Here is a 16,489-nt window from a genome sequence, read left to right on the forward strand (position 1 = left end):
TAAAATATAGTTAAGAACAGAGTCTCCAATACACTCACATCCCAGTGTGCAAAGAAAATGCCTTTATTTTTCTATAACTGACCCCATCTTTCTTAAAAATTCCTTATTCTTCTAGGTAATGGAGATATGGTTAGAGGTGATTGCAATTTGGTCCAATTAATTTTAGTCCAGCCCAATGATTAAAACAACCTTTATAGGTAACTGCTTTTCTGCCTGGATAACTAAAGAAAATATTACATTTTACAAAATTCTACTCCCTACCCCTGCTCCTCTCTGAAAGGGTATCTTGGTGTATAAGGTAGCATGTGGTCTTGCACTAGTTAGACAATAAGAGAGGCTTTCCAACGTGTGTGGTTCATTCTGGATTCTTGAAGTCTCTGGCTGCAGAGAGGTTGGACTAGCTGTTCCCTGGGCTGGTGACATTCAAAAAGCCACTGCAGCCATCTGGCTCTCTCATTATGATGTGCTGGCACCCACCCACCACTGTGGTGTCAAAATCCTCCACACATGATCACTTCTGTACTCTGCCCCAACATCTGATGGCTCACCAGCCATATCAGCAGCCATTTCTCCTCATTGAGGCACACAGTCTACCTCCTATGTACATGTTATGGAGGAGGAGTAACATTGTCCCAAGCTAATAAATCTAGCCCTTTTCTGCTCCCCCAGTGTCAAATTTGAAGTGGTCTGCTTTGGGGCTTCTCCTTGAGGGTAGTAACACCCCCTTTAGTATGCCAGTAAAAGCCCACTGCTAGTTCCTTTGTTCTAAAGCTTCTAATACTTGAATTTCCAAAACTACTCCCTCCTTTGGAGCCAGACCCTGATTAAGGTAAGGTGGAAGATGCTAAGAAGGAGAACTTTGATTTTTCACCCTTTTTTTCCTCTGTGTGTCTCTCCTTTCCCTTCCCCATAATTTCTACAGACCATAAGGAGCAGTATTTCAGTTCTATCATGTCTTCCTTTTACTCTAGGACAGCCAAGCTTGTGGTCTAGAATCCTAGCCAGAAAAAGATATAATTTCTACATTGTGGAGAATACTTCATGATATGGATTCCAAAGCTTGATTTGATTTACTAAAGAAATTTTCAAAATTATATCTCTTCTCAAAAAGCTGGCTTTCTTGATATGTTCTCAAATAAAAATGTAAGTGGACAATAAGTTCTGAATAAAGACCCTCTTGTTCTAGAAATTATGCACCATTCCCTTGCAGCACAAAAACTCAAAGTGTTATCTGGTGGGAAGTCTCCAAGAAACTAGAGTGATAAAATATAGCAATATACATATATATAGAAATACTGTTAAAAATATTATCCACGTTATATTTTGGCCTCAGATTTTGCGAACATAACAGTGTCAAAAGCTTTGACATCATGGCTTTATCTTCTTCACCACACCTTCCAGGCTGAAGAGAATCATGAGACTCATGACAACTCAGACTCTTGACCCACCATGCTGCATAATGGAGAGCGGGCCTCTGGAAAGTCTCTTGAAAAGCTAAGCTGTGTCTTCTAGTAATGGGCAGTGTCATCTAATTAGTGACACATAGCCATCTAAAGCGCAGGAAACAATTGGATTGCCTGTAAGAATGAAGCATGGCGCAGTGTCTCAGGCCTGTAATTCCAGCACTTTGGGAGGCCAAGGCAGGTGGATCACGAAGTCAGGAGATCGAGACCATCCTGGCCAATGTGGTGAAACCCGGTCTCTACTAACAATACAAAAAAATTCACTGGGCCTGGTGGTGCATGCCTGTAGTCCCAGCTACCCAGCTAATCAGGAGGCTGAGGCAGGAGAATCGCTTGAACCCAGGAGGAGGAGATTACAGTGAGCCAAGATCATGCCACTGCACTCCAGCCTGGCGACAGAGCGAGATTCCAGCTAAGAAGAAGAAGAAGAGGAGGAGGAGGAGGAGGAGGAGGAGAAGAAGAAGAAGAAGAAGAAGAAGAAGAAGAAGAAGACATGGTTATTTGCATCTTCAAATAAATTGCTATATGAGATGGTCACATAAGAGCCATCATCAACCAGATGCAGTGAGAGTCCTTAGAAATCACCTGGGGGGGCCGGGCGCGGTGGCTCATGCCTGTAATCCCAGGACTTTGGGAAGCTGAGGCAGGTGGATCACAAGGTCAGGAGATCGAGACCATCCTGGCTAACACGGTGAAACCCTGTCTCTACTAAAAATACAAAAAATTAGCCAGGGGTGGCGGGCGCCTGTAGTCCCAGCTACTCGGGAGGCTGAGGCAGGAGAATGGCATGAACCCCAGGGGGCGGCGCTTGCAATGAGAGAAGATCGCACCACTGCACTCCAGCCTGGGCGACAGAGCGAGAATCCATCTCAAAAAAAAAAAAAAAAAAAAAAAAGACAGAAAGAAAGCATCTGGAGATCAGTGTCGGCTGCCAATTACAAGGGCAAATAGACACAAAGGTTGGTGAGGACAGAGCAAAGAGAATTTTTTTCTTTGGAATTGCTAAAGCCTCTGTTCCAATAAAGTATAGTCACCTGCTCCTTAGGAAAGATTTACAAATCTTTGAAATTGCAGAGAAATACTGTCACTGTATCAGGGAGAGATAGAGAAGAGATGCCAAAGGAATGGCCTAGGACTCAAGGATATTCGGAATATCTGGTAAAGGTCTCTTGTGTTTATGAGAGAAGAAAATGTAGTAGTTTTTTTATCCCTTTCCTTGGAAAGATTTTGGCATTTAATACACATTATGTGATTTTTTTTCTATCTTTTCAAATCAGGATGCTACAAGGTCATACACATAGTCATAATTTATGTAGTCATGCTAAGTGGGCTCTGAATCTAATCCTCCCCTAGCAAATTATCAGCTGAACTTCGTTTTCTCTGTTTATCTAGGAGTTGCAGGGCCATTTGGGATGGCTGCATTCTCATAGGAAAATAGGAAATAGGAAAATGATGCAATGAAAGCAACTTTTTCCTAGGTGGGGGAATTAAATTCCTGCACAATATCTTGAAAATTAGAATAAGCAAGTTCGATAATTATCCTTTTTGTCACCATGAATTGTGAACTTAATCAGAATAAGCACCTTCCTTTGAAAGGTATTTCTAAGGTTATTCATGAAGTAAAAGCCTCATGAGCAAATCTTTCCTGGAGCATCTATGGACAGGCCAATATTAAGGGTAAAAAATTATTTCCAGAAAATCTAGATCCTCTTCTCTTCCCAAAGTGAAAATGATATTGATCCCTTGTGGACAACTGAATCAACCAAATATTAAGGTCTTTGGAATAAAAGATTTATAAATCTATCTCAAACACCTAAATATTTTTGCCTAGGGAAAAGAATTATTATCAATAAAATTATTTAAGAATCTATGAGTTATTTTATGCATTCACTCAACAAATACTACTGAAAAATTACTACATGTCATACATTCTTCCAGGTTCAGGGAACACAACACAGCAATATACAAAACATAGAACTCCATGCCCTCTTAATACTAATGGAGCTCCCTATCTCATGGTTGCTGCTGCAAAGCTTAGAGAAACATTGCCACTTTATTTTAAACAACTGTATAAGATGTGTGGCAATACATTTTGTTAACCAATTTCACTTGTGGCTCTCTCTAATTTTCCTACCTTTGTTTTCCTTTTTTGTGACACTTTCATTCCTTATATTCACTTTATTTTATTGTATTGTTCATAAACCACAGAAAACTCTCTTTTGGAAAGAAGTGAAAAAAAATACTAAGTAAATTCGCTCATCCTAAGATATTACCCCTGAGCTTCATTTGGATCAGTTTGTCTAGATGTGCCTTCTTTGATGGCCCACGAGCATCTCAAATTATAAAGACAAAGTCAACCATGTTTTTCACAAAATTCTATTAACTTATCACTTATGTTGCATAGACTGCTAAAGCCACCACAGTCTACTAAATTGACCCAATACAGAAACTTATATGTCATCAAATCCTTCCCTTCTTTATGCAAACATATACTATCAATTCAACATTCTACACTTTTATAAAATCTATTCTCTTCTATTTAATAATCACTGACACTGTCAGGTTTAGAGACCATAGTCCTTAGTTATGTAAATGCCTGAACTATACTTCTTACTTCCCTTCATTATTTAAAAAGATAAATCCTTAAAATATGTATACACAGATTTGACCATGTCACTTCACTGTTCAATATTCCATTGAACACACCCTGCCCTCTATCATTGGGCCTCATATTTCTCTCCAATGAAGTGTATACATTAATGTTTTGAGCTTGATGTATTATTTATACATTTTAATAACATGGTTATACTTTTATTATTAATATCTTAACTAAAATATAATTGTAAATGTATTAGAGAACTGAGATATTCAGAAAAATGATGATAAAAGAAGAATTTCTTAAAACTTGTCAATACATGAGACATGGTAACTTCCTTTAAAAAATATGTAACTAAATTAGATCAAGTTCCCAATAGTCAAGTCTAATAAATCACCTTTAAACCAACCAGCTTTTACTTTCATATCAAAGCTAAAAATAGATTATAAGAATCAATATGTTGGGAGAAAAAAAATAAAACTGAAGAAAACGGAATAGTAGATATGTAAGATTATAGCCAATGGAGAACTTAAAAGACATTATTTTCTGAAAAAGAGGGGAAAATCCATCAAGGAAACAATTTAGGAGTGAAAGAAATCAACATTATCTCATGTTCTTTTTCATTTTTCTTTTACACCTTCAATAGTAATTTTGATTCCTCAGAATTGTTCAACTGAATACATATGGCATGCACTTAATTTTCTATTATTATCCCATCAATTCACACATGTGAAGTTTATCAGGAAAAATATTACTTAATGTAATTTTGTGTTTTGGCCAACATAAGTCATATTTAAGAATAATATAGGACATGTTGGGCTCTAAATCCAATGACTGGTGTCTTTAAAAAGACAGAGAGAGATTTGGACAAAAAGAAACAGAAGCACAGGATAGCACTATGTGACAACAGAAACAGTGACTGGAGTGATGCCTCTACAAGCCAAGAAATGTCAAGGATTGCCGGCTACCACCAGAAGTGAGGAGGGAGGCATGAAACAGCTTCGTTCCTAGAGACTTCAGAGGGAGTATGGGCCTGCCGACAGTTTGATTTAGCTTCCAGAACTGAGAGAATAACTTTAAGCTACCCAGTTTGCAGTACTTTGTTACAGCAGACATAGGAAATAAATATAGTAATAAAATTCTTGTTTATATTAACTTATTCTGAGGGCAAAAGAGGTTGTAATGACTTTGGTTACAAAAATCCGACATATTCTTTAGAAAAATGTGTGTATCATTTTATTTACAGGTGGATCACCAACACCCTCAAATTTATCCACTTTTCTGCCCTAAAATGGTAAAAATAAATCAATTCAGAAGATGATTTGTAATACTTACGTAATTAAAAAGAAGAAATGGATGGAGGAATCCAAGTATACCAGATCCCCTTAACTTTATCCCAGTCCCACCACTACACCTGAGAAAATGAGTAAAGCCCATAAGGGTTATAGGGTTATAAATCGGGTGGGACTCAAACCCATGTCAGAGCCATTATTAACATTGTCAGAGGCTCTTTACCCCTCCTTATGAAAATGGGCCAAACTTCAGTCTGGTGTACTTACCTTGGAAATATTTCAAAATAAATAATTCTCAATAGACTAATTTTTTAAAGAAAGGGAGGACCTTGGAAAACATCTGCTTCATTCCTCTCATTTTAAAGACAAGAAACCTGAGATCAAAAGAGCTCAAGTGGCTTTCGTTGGTTATAATTATCATTAGTGATAGAATCATAGCTGGAACCAGGTCTCCTAACTTTCCTGAGCCTTCTTGCCCTTCCACTCCAGTGCTCATCTGAAGTGTCTAACAAACTTTCCCTCACTATTTTCATTTTATGAGGAGTTGTCAAATGTGTTTTCTTTTGTTTTGCTCTCAGTGAAACCTCTATTTTAGTAGTCTTCCAATTACATTTTTAATATGGTAAAATATGCTTATAGATAAATAATAAATTCAGCATAACACTTCTTTCTCTTAAGAGAATTGTAGTATTTGTAGCAAATGCTAGATGACAGACTGGAACACTTGCTTTCAAATTCCTACCAGAATATTTAAGTTACAAAAAAAGTACATGAAATAGTTGTGTTTATGCTTACCATCCTGGAATAATTTTTTTTAACAAGTTCATGGATTGAAAGTAGCTTCTAAGACAGAGATTAAAGATAGTTACAACCCATGTCTAGATCCAACAGAGATGTTAGAGTAAAACATACACACATAAATGTGATAAAACACACACACACAATACATGCATACACAAATACACATGTATATAAATGACAGAGGCAAGACAAGCTTGAAAAACAGAAATGTTCACTTAGAAACCTACCATAAATTTAAAGTTATGATCAGTGGCCAAGTACTGGGCCAGCTTGATGCCAAGAAGAAAAATAATGGCTAAGTGAATACAATTAATCACCGTATTTACACAACTATCATTTTCCTATGTAAAGAGCTACCCTGGTGAGTGTTATAACACTTGTCAATTAGTTCTAATTAGTGTTTCTGCCTCTAATTGCTTGACTCCACTTTCAATTACAGTTGTTTATGTATCTTAACAACCACTGTACTAGATATACTGGCATGAGCTCTGATACATTTTTAAGCTTAAACTATTCAGTCACAACACCCCTCCTCAGGTAAGTAGAGCCATGCTGTTCACTCGGTAGATGTGATAGTTTCTTGGACTTGAAGTGGATATCCATGAGTGACCCAGTTATTGGCTGCCCTCATGAAGATAAACTTCTTCCCCAGATAGCCCCTAAACAACTGAAATCTCTGCTGAAATAATTTTGGAACAACTCAAGCTTTGACTTGGTCATTCCTTGGAATATCTACAACAATTATGAGAACAGAGATTTAAAGAGATGACTGAGTGAAAATACATAAGAAAGCAATTCCACATGTAATGTGCAATACGCTTTCTCATACATGAGTACATTAGCGGTAAGTGATGAATATTTAAAGAGATGAATAATGTACTTTATATGCTTTTGTATATTTTTCTTACCAATAGAATCCTCCTTTTCTTGGAGGTGTCAACAGGCACAAATTTTTTGAAATTGTTTTGAAAGTGTAAATGTTTACTTTCTTTTACAAGATACATGAAAAAGTCAAATGATTCAGAAAATAAGCTTTGCACCTAATTAAATGGTAATTCCCTCTGACTTGCTCTGACCTTACAGAAGTGCACGTATGCCTAAAGACTCTGCTATTTTAGTCTTGTGGAAGCTGAAGGGACAGTGCGGGGAAGAGATGGAGGTGAACAATATTTCATTCATTCTCTCAAGGGTCTCAGAATGAAAGTTTGTCAGCTGTGTAGCTGGGACTCGGTCTTTTCAATGGTTATGGGTAGTCCTAACTCCCAGTGCCTGGCCCACAACAAAGCCTGAGCACATGATCTGCCAAGAAAGACTGTAAAATTAAACCTTGTAATGATTCCAAGAGTTCAATAAATGTGTCCTCTTATGGAAAAGGGAAAGAGAAACCCATCAATTTTATGTAGGAACGAAACTAAAATGTATTTAGTAGTACCTTTTTGCATCAGAAATGCCAGCCATACTTGATAGCATGTATTAATTATTTCAAACAAAAGATTTTGTAGAAAGTTGAGAAGATTCAGAATCTTTCTTTCAACATCTTCTTGTGCCTATAGAACTATTCCTAGGTTCTAGCATGAAAGTTAGGAAATCAGGAACTCCTGAGGTCTGGTTCTAAAAAAATCCTAAGAAAATGATCTCAAGTAGGAGATGACTCATGAGAATATAACAGGTGGAAAGTGTTTTGTCATCCCTTTATGGAAACTTTTTTTATTTCCCTAATTCCTGCCTATAGCTGTTTAATACCCCTACATTTGGAGCAAAAACTTGAGTAGGGTGTAACCATTCCAATAGCTTAAAGCCAAAGTGTAACATCAAGTTTTCATTGATGAGGAAACTGAATCAATAAAGGGCCAAGTCTCAAAAAGAAATTGCATGGAAAGCTGACTCACTTCAGATATATCAAAAATACTCCTGAATTTGGTTATATACTATGTTTTCATTACTTTAAAAAATCTATGCAGCCAAGAAATTTCCTTTAACATTTTCTTAATTTTTTTAAAATACAGTCAGTCTTCCATATCTGTGGGTTCTATATCCATGAATTCAACCAGCTGCTAATTGAAAATACTCAGAAAAAAAATAATGGTTTCATCTGTACTGAACATATACAGACTCTTTTTGCTTCTCATTATTTCCTAAACAATACAGTGTAACAGCTGTTTACACAGCATTTACATTGTATTAGGTATTACCAGTAATTTAGTGATTATTTAAAGAATATCAGAGGATATACATAGGATATATACAAATACTGCACTATTTTATATAAGGAATTTAAGCATCCGTGAATTTTGGTATTTGCAATGGTCCTGGAATGAATCCTCACTGATACTGAAGAAAAACTGTACAGTTCATCTATTGAATAATAATTATTATTACCTAGAGGTCAAAGGGTCATTGGTAAAAGTACAGTCTTAGTTCCTATATGAAACCCAGAAGTTACAAACATCTACTTGAGAAAATAATTGGTAGAATTTACTATGGGACTGTGTAGAAGGTGTTTTTTTTTCTTTTAGACTTATCTGTGCCGAAGTTACACATGATAGTTTGAGATAATAACTTTGTTTTCTTTGATGAAGAATTATACCAAATTATGTTTAGGTTATAAATTACTGTAATAAAATTGTTAATTAGTATTGTAAATTGGATCACCCTTTTTGGAAGAAAATTTGCAATTTCTATTAAATATTTTTAATAACTATTATTTATAAAATACTCTTCTCATACTAAGCACTGTTCTAAGCATTTAGCCATTCTTATAACAACTGCATAAGATAGGTACTAATATATTTTATTGACTCTAAAATGCCATCGATTGGGAGAAGTACCTTTAAATTATACATTAAGAGAAAAGAAAAAAAATGTGAACTATACTATGTACAACATTTTCCTGTCATTTATTGTTTTTATTTTTACTTACTCAAAGAGGTCTTTTACATTTAGACTTGGTCTTTATGATGTATCACTCTTATATACACAAAAAATGAATACACAAATTAAACCAATTGGTTGAGATTTGCAACAGTGTGAATATGTCCCCCAAAATTCATATCTTGAAATCTAATCCGCATTATAATGGTATTTGGAGATGGGGCCTCCATTAGGTCATGGGGTAGAGCCTTCCTGAAGGGAATTAGTGCCTTTATAAAGGGAACCCCAGAGAAATCCCTGGTCCATTCTGCCATGTGGTGACCCAGGAAAAAGATGGCTATGAACCAGAAAGCAGACCCTCACCAGACGCTATGTCTGCCAGCCTTTATCTTGGACTTTGCGGCCTCCAGAACCATTAGAAATAAATTTCTCTTGTTTATAAGCCACCCAGTCTATAGTAGTTTGTTTTAGCAGCCCAAATGAACTACGACAAGATTACACTTGGGGTCCAATTCTTCTTAAACATTTTTTTGACACAGAGTTAAGAACATCTATGTTTTTCTGCCAAGTATTAGCCATTACTCTGGAAAGACTGTTGGTGATGCAATACTTCTTTGTAGAATTCTCTACTGTCATTTATAGGGGTTTCTTCCAGACTTCTGACATCCATTTGACAAATTTTGTTACTGGTGGGTTTTTTTTTTTTTTTTTAGTTTAAATGAAGATATCAGTGGAAGTTTTTTAAACAACAACCAGGATGCATATTCCTGCTTTCAACAGTCCTTACATGCTCTGTCGAAGAGTTACAGATGTCTAGTCATGGAATCAGTAATAACCACGGAATGTGCATGTATGTCAGCAAAGACATCAATGCCATGCTCTTTCCTAGTTGACAATAACTGTAAGATGGCCTCAATGGAGGGATAGATTCCAATTTCATAAATGTTAAAATATGTAAATAAGTATCATACCAAGAGACAGAAATAACGGAACAGTTTAGTAGAGTGCTCTATAGTCAGATTATGCAAGTACAGTGTGGGGATGCAGCCTGGATCTTCTACTGACTAGCTACATGACCTTGTATAGATGATTTAATCCTTTTACTATTTAGTTAGCTCAGCAATAAAATGGGCATAAAGCCCACTGTGGTATCATTTTGAAAATTTTAAATAGTAAAAAGCTATCTGCTTCTGGTTTTTTTTTCATAGAAATATTCACAAATATACAACTATGTATAGATATAGAGAAGAGATATACACACGAAAGGCCATTGTTTTTAATGTTGATAATTACAAACTCCTAAATTTCCATCAACAAATCGGTTACACAAATTATGGTACCTGAAAGCAGCAAAATTATATATAAAGATTAAAAATAATGAAATAGGTCTACATCTGCTGGCATGGAAAAATAACTATGCTATATTAAAAAAAAAAAGCAAATAGTCCCCATATTTAAAATAAATACATAAACAAGCAAATGAACAATCATACATATGCATGCTTACATTCAAATGGGTTTATATTTATTTGAATTTTTTTTAAAAAGCCTAAAAGATTATTATCCAAATTTTAACAGTAGTTCTATTTGAGTGATAAAATCATCAACGCCTTGTACATTGCTCTATTTCTTCAATTTTCACATTGATTTATAAAACATTTATAATCAGAAAAAATAGTGTGAGGGTATATCTATATAATATATATTTATTTAATTTGTACATCCATTATATTTTGTAAGACAAAACAATATATACCAATAAGATAATAGGAAAATAAAGGAAATATAACTGGATCTGAACAGTAACCTTTCTGAACATGTTCATTAAAAATAAAATTGCCTTGGTCAAAACATATTTTTCTGTTGGTCAATATTGACTCTAAATATGTAAGTGTATTCCTTCAACATATTTTATTTTATTTTATTTCATGTTTTTTTGAGACAGAGTTTCACTCTTGTTCACCCAGGCTGGAGTGCAATGGTGACATCTCGGCTCACTACAACCTCCAACTCCTGGGTTCCAGCGATTCTCCTGCCTCAGCCTCCTGAATAGCTGGGATTACAGGCACCTGCCACCATGCTGGGCTAATTTTTTTTTTTTTTAATAGAGACAGAGTTTCACCATGTTAGGCTGGTTTCGAACTCCTGACCTCAGGTGATCTGTCTGCCTCAGACTCCCAAAGTGCTGGGATTACAGGCATGAGCCACTGCACCCGGCCCCTTCAACATATTTTAATTCTTGTTCTCTAAATCCTATAAAACATCCCTATTTTATATTTTAATGGAGAGTTTTCTATCCCTAACGTCTGCTGTCTAGCTGTAGCAGACTCCCACACCTTTCTAGTAGAAACAATCCTAATGAAAACTATGGTCCATTTCTGAGTTCACCAGATGAAATGTGAATTCAAACAGCCACTTCTAATCACTTGCACAAGCAAGGTTTGTGAAACCCTTCTGCTCTGCCTGGACTCCTGTTTTTCCAATGTCCAGATCAAGTAGCATACAAAGCCATAAAAGTATTTGATATATGGATGTTCTCAGAGTCAAGCCATGGGCCCTGTCATTAAAAACACATGTTGTATTTGTATTTAATTTCCAAGCACACTTTACTTGCAGGTAAGCCAAGTTCATTGCATGGAAAAAACACAAGAAATAGAAGATACAAGATGAAGAGAGATGACGATGTACATTGTGATTAGAAAATATTTATTTTTTTATGTTAGTCCAGATTAATTCATGGAATGTTTCCTGTACTACCATTGAAGAGGAAGAACAAAACAAGAAGTTTACAATGACCTGCAAGCAGCAGCATTTCTGCATCTCTCTTTTATTAAGGCATCTTAGCTATCAACTAATAAGAAGTGTTCTCCCATGAAACTGCATATTCCTCAAATTTATTCTATTGAGCTAGTACTGAAAGGCAGATTTCATAACACAAACATCTTGACATCTATATTGTTAGCATTAAGATATAAATTGGTACAAGCCTTTGGAGAGGTAACTACAAGAAAAAAAAACACTCCTATGCAGATTTCTGAATTAACATCATAATCATACTCCTAAGAACTAAGATTTTGAATTCTTAATACAGATCTGGAACTTGGCTAAATGGTTTACAAGTGTTATTCCGTGATGTGCTGCTGGTAAACCCCCTGTCTGGGAAGGAAAATAAAAACTCTACTTTGCAGCATTTGTCAATTTCCATGGTGTAGATACTATCCCCATGGCCAATTTTAAACTACCAAGATTTTAACAACTAGCTTGCAATATTCCTGAACCATTAACAATTGGCTAGCTCCAGCACATCATCACATTGTTTCTGCAAAACAGAGCTATATACTAGGAATTATTATTCCCTTTTATAGATGTTTAAACTGAGAGAGAAATTGGTGATTTGTCCAAGGTCATACTTTTAGTTGGGGGAGGGTATTGTTTTCCTTGCTTTATGCTTTTGCATATGTATTATAATTCTAATCTTCTTTAGAGAAAAATGCAAATTAGCAACCAAAGAATAAACTAAATCAGAAAGAAGAAAACGCAAAGCCAAACTTCCCTCTGGTGTGCTATTTGCCTAGAAAAACCTGCCACGGTAATGGATTCCAATGGGGTGTATAACACAGTAGTTTAAAAAAATACCGTAGCCTGAAAACAGAAATGACAAAGCTTTAGTGTATGCTTAACATCTTTTTCTTAAGTTTTTTTTTTTAAGAAACTAAGTTTAATAGCTACAACGTAAGAGTTAATCAAGGGTCTAAAGTTGATGAGTTCATAATGTGATAATTGGTTGAGAAAAAGTGAATAATTTATCCTGTAATTATTAATCATCATTTAGTTGCAAGTATCATGCTGCAATATTAGAAATATTTCTGTGAAAGAACAGAATTAGTAGCTCTCAGAATTAGTAGCCAGAAAAAAAGGAGATTTAGAGAGAACTGCATGAATGCTTTTCCCATATTAATTATAAGCATTATTCTTTCAAGGAACTTATGAAAATTAAGCTATTTCAGAAGACGTCTAATGTAGCAGAAACAAAAACACTGAGCATGTAAATCACTTAGCACCAAAACCTAAGTTTTGGTTCCAGTATTTCTACCTAGGATCTGTATATCCATAAAAACTGCTTAGCATTTTCCTGGGCAAAAAGAGAAAGGAATTCTTATACAGATTCAAATGATGTAATGATAATAACAGCTTAAATTTTTTAAGCAATTTGAGTGTGCCAGGAACTGTGCTAAGTGATTCGCATGCATTAGTTCACATAATTCTCTTAACTCAATAAGTATTAATTGGGTTGCTATCTCATTTTACTGATGGGAATCTGCTTTCCTTAGAGCACAGCTAATAACTGGTAGAAGAAGCACTCAGAGCCAAGGCTTCTATCCTTTATCTACCACTCTACACTTTGAATATATATAATGAAAGGGAATGGGCTCCTCAAAAACTGTAGTGACTTCATCATCTCCAAAAGGTTGTGATTTCTTGAGATCTGGAACTATGCCTTATTCCTGTCTATATCCCTATACTAAATGCATGAAGAATGTGGGAATGAATTGATGTATTACAGATGATGAGTGAGCAGCATCAATACCATACTACGAACACTAACATAAACTGCAAATCTTAAATATATGTGTGCTTTGTTAAATGTTTTGAGAAAATCTTGTAAGTTCCAAAGAATTGGATTTAGGCAGTGCTTGGTAAGGTAATTAATAACATGTTACCACTTACATTTTATATGCCAATGTATTTGTAAGGGATTAATTAGTAACCATTTTTCTCTGGAATTATAATTGAAAAATTCTTGCTTTGACTGCATTAGAAGGTATTTATAATACCTTCCATTCACAAATTTCAAACATGTAAAATTTGACTTATTTCTACCTCTGAGTATCATAGCCATTTACCATGATAGGGAATCATATCACGATATTTGGTAGAAACAAGATAGTGTTTATTGTAGCCATCCAAATTAATATTAATTGTCATAAAGAAAATACCTCAATGGAATTTTGCTTAGCTTCATTTCCTTGTTTCATTTCTTTCTCTATTTCTAGAATTGGGATCTATCTTTTTGCGCTAATGAGACCAACATTGCTAGGATGATCTCTATTTAGAACAGCTAATATTTCTATTCCACTGTTACATCCCACATATATGAAACCTTATGCTCCAAATCACAAGGGAGATGAGTACAATTCATTATCTCATAAAAACAAAAACAAAAGCTAACAAACAACACATGTCCTACCATAATGGATTAAATTGGCATGCTTCTTTTTAGAGAGCAAAAAAAAAATTCAATTTTATGAATTGTTGCAAGCCTTTAAAAAGTACTAATTTTTTCCTAAATTTGTATAGTCTTTTGTGAAAACTCTTTCCTCGCACATGATTACATTTTCATGATGATTTCTGATTAATCTTTTCTCCACTCTTCTTATCATATCCTTTTTCACGGGCATTTTCTTTTCCTTCTACCCATTCCATTTGACTTGGGGTAGCAACAGTACCTCACTTTTCTTTCCTTCTTTGGCTCCTTACACATTACATGGCATAAAGTAAATGAGCTTAATATACATCACTGGAAAATGTTAAAGGCTATTTTCTCTGTTCAACTCCTCACTATGTCATCTGGCATTGCTTAAAAAGACAGAGAGGGTGATTGAGAGGGAAATAGAGAATGTATGTTCCTCTCTTTGGGCCTTACGCATTTATTTTTTAAGGTTTTTTTTTTTTTTTAGCATTAACCTGAGCATTGTCAGACATAGAACTACCAGTTAAGTCAAATAGAGCCCCTTCAAGAGATATTTTTTATATTTTTTATTTTAATTTATGTTATTTTATTTTGAGGCAGACTCTCGCTCCGTCGCCAGGCTGGAGTGCAGTGGCACGATCTCGGCTCCCTGCAACCTCCACCTCCTGGGTTCAAGCGATTCTACTGCCTCAGCCTTCTGAGTAGCTGGGACTAAAACACCCGCCACTACGCCCAGCTAATTTTTGTATTTTTAGTAGAGACAGGGTTTCACCATATTGGCCATGATGGTCTCGATCTCTTGACCTCGTGATCTGTCTACCTCAGCCTCCCAAAGTGCTGGGATTACAGGTGTGAGTCACCACACCCAGCCACAAGAGATATTTTAAAGTGATAAACACGTTTATTTGTTTCACTAGAGTAACTATTTTACAACCTATATGTATCCCATAAGCCTTGTTGTATACACAATAAAAATCTCTTTTTTACAAAAGACAGAATTTTGAAGAGGACATTTTTGTTCCCTCAATAACTAGCAAGCACAATTTATTGACTGGATGGGGAAATGAGTTAAGATAAACCATAGAGATCCTTGTATTTTATAGAACCAGCAACACATAAACCTACCCCTTCTTCAACATTTAGTCCAGTGGGCATGTTCACAAGCCACATAGACACAAAAGGTTAGCAGATGCATTTTCTCAAACTTCTTACACTTTACCTCACAGATGGACCATGAATGAAAGATTTGTGCTACTTTTTTCTTGAAAAAGTGGCTCATGGGCACTCTCATCCTAAAACTCTCTCCTTCACAGTTGGCACACCTGGAGTATTGGCCTTCACTGAACAAATCATGAGACTTTATTGCAGTCCACTAGATTCATAATCCGGCTACTTGCAGGAAAAGAATCTAACATTTAGTCAGCTCTCACTCAAGAATAACATAATTACAATTTCATATTTTTGTGTAACCCCATTTGGCTAGATTGAGAATTCTAAACTCTGGTTTCCCCTAGGACTCACTCTTCAAAGACTTGAAGCCATTTAGAAAATACAAATATTTAACCTGAGCATTGTCAGACATAGAACTACTAGTTAAGTCAAATAGAGTCCCTTCAAGAGATATTTTATTTTATTTATTTATTTTATTTTATTTTTTATTTTTTTGAGATGGAGTCTCACTCTGTCACCAGGCTGGAGTGCAGTGGTGTGATGTCAGCTCACTGCAGCCTCTGCCTCCTGGGTTCAAGCAATTCTCCTGCCTCAGCCTCCCCAGTGGGGTGGGGAGGGGGCATGGCGGGGGGTATTACAGCCAACATGATGTCTTTTTTGGAGTCATTTGACTTTGTCAGCACAGTAAATAAGGGAGTGTGATGGAGAACAATTGGGGTATTTTACCAATCCCTTAGAGCTTATTCTACTCCTAGGTGGCTGCTTAGGGAAAGAACTCAAAGGAAGCTGAAAAGACTGTTTACTCGGTCAGTTAAAATGACCATCTTACAACCCAGGCATATCCGGAGCTCCAGAGAAAAGAGAGGGCCCATCTACTCCAAGGGTCTCTGGCTCTGGGCATGGCCAGCACCTTAGGCATTAGAACTATAATCTGATGAGAGAGCTGCAAAAGAATGATTCCCATTTTGGCAACTTTGTAAAGGATCATAAAATATTTTTGTGAGGGAAACATCCTGGCTGGTTAGCTGATTTCTTTCCAGCCTTT

At 35.8% G+C, this 16,489-nt stretch overlaps 1 long non-coding RNA gene across 1 annotated transcript; it reads left to right on the plus strand.

The window, feature by feature from the left end:
• Window positions 1–468: 468 nt before the first annotated feature.
• On the plus strand, window positions 469–1,955 carry LOC129059285 (uncharacterized). Its single transcript, XR_008525079.2, has 3 exons — window positions 469–829; window positions 972–1,143; window positions 1,402–1,955. It is a non-coding gene; the product is annotated as an uncharacterized LOC129059285 (long non-coding RNA).
• Window positions 1,956–16,489: the final 14,534 nt, after the last annotated feature.

This window comes from Pongo abelii, chromosome 4, assembly GCF_028885655.2.
Source record: "Pongo abelii isolate AG06213 chromosome 4, NHGRI_mPonAbe1-v2.0_pri, whole genome shotgun sequence".
In the NCBI taxonomy this organism is placed as follows: domain Eukaryota; kingdom Metazoa; phylum Chordata; class Mammalia; order Primates; family Hominidae; genus Pongo; species Pongo abelii.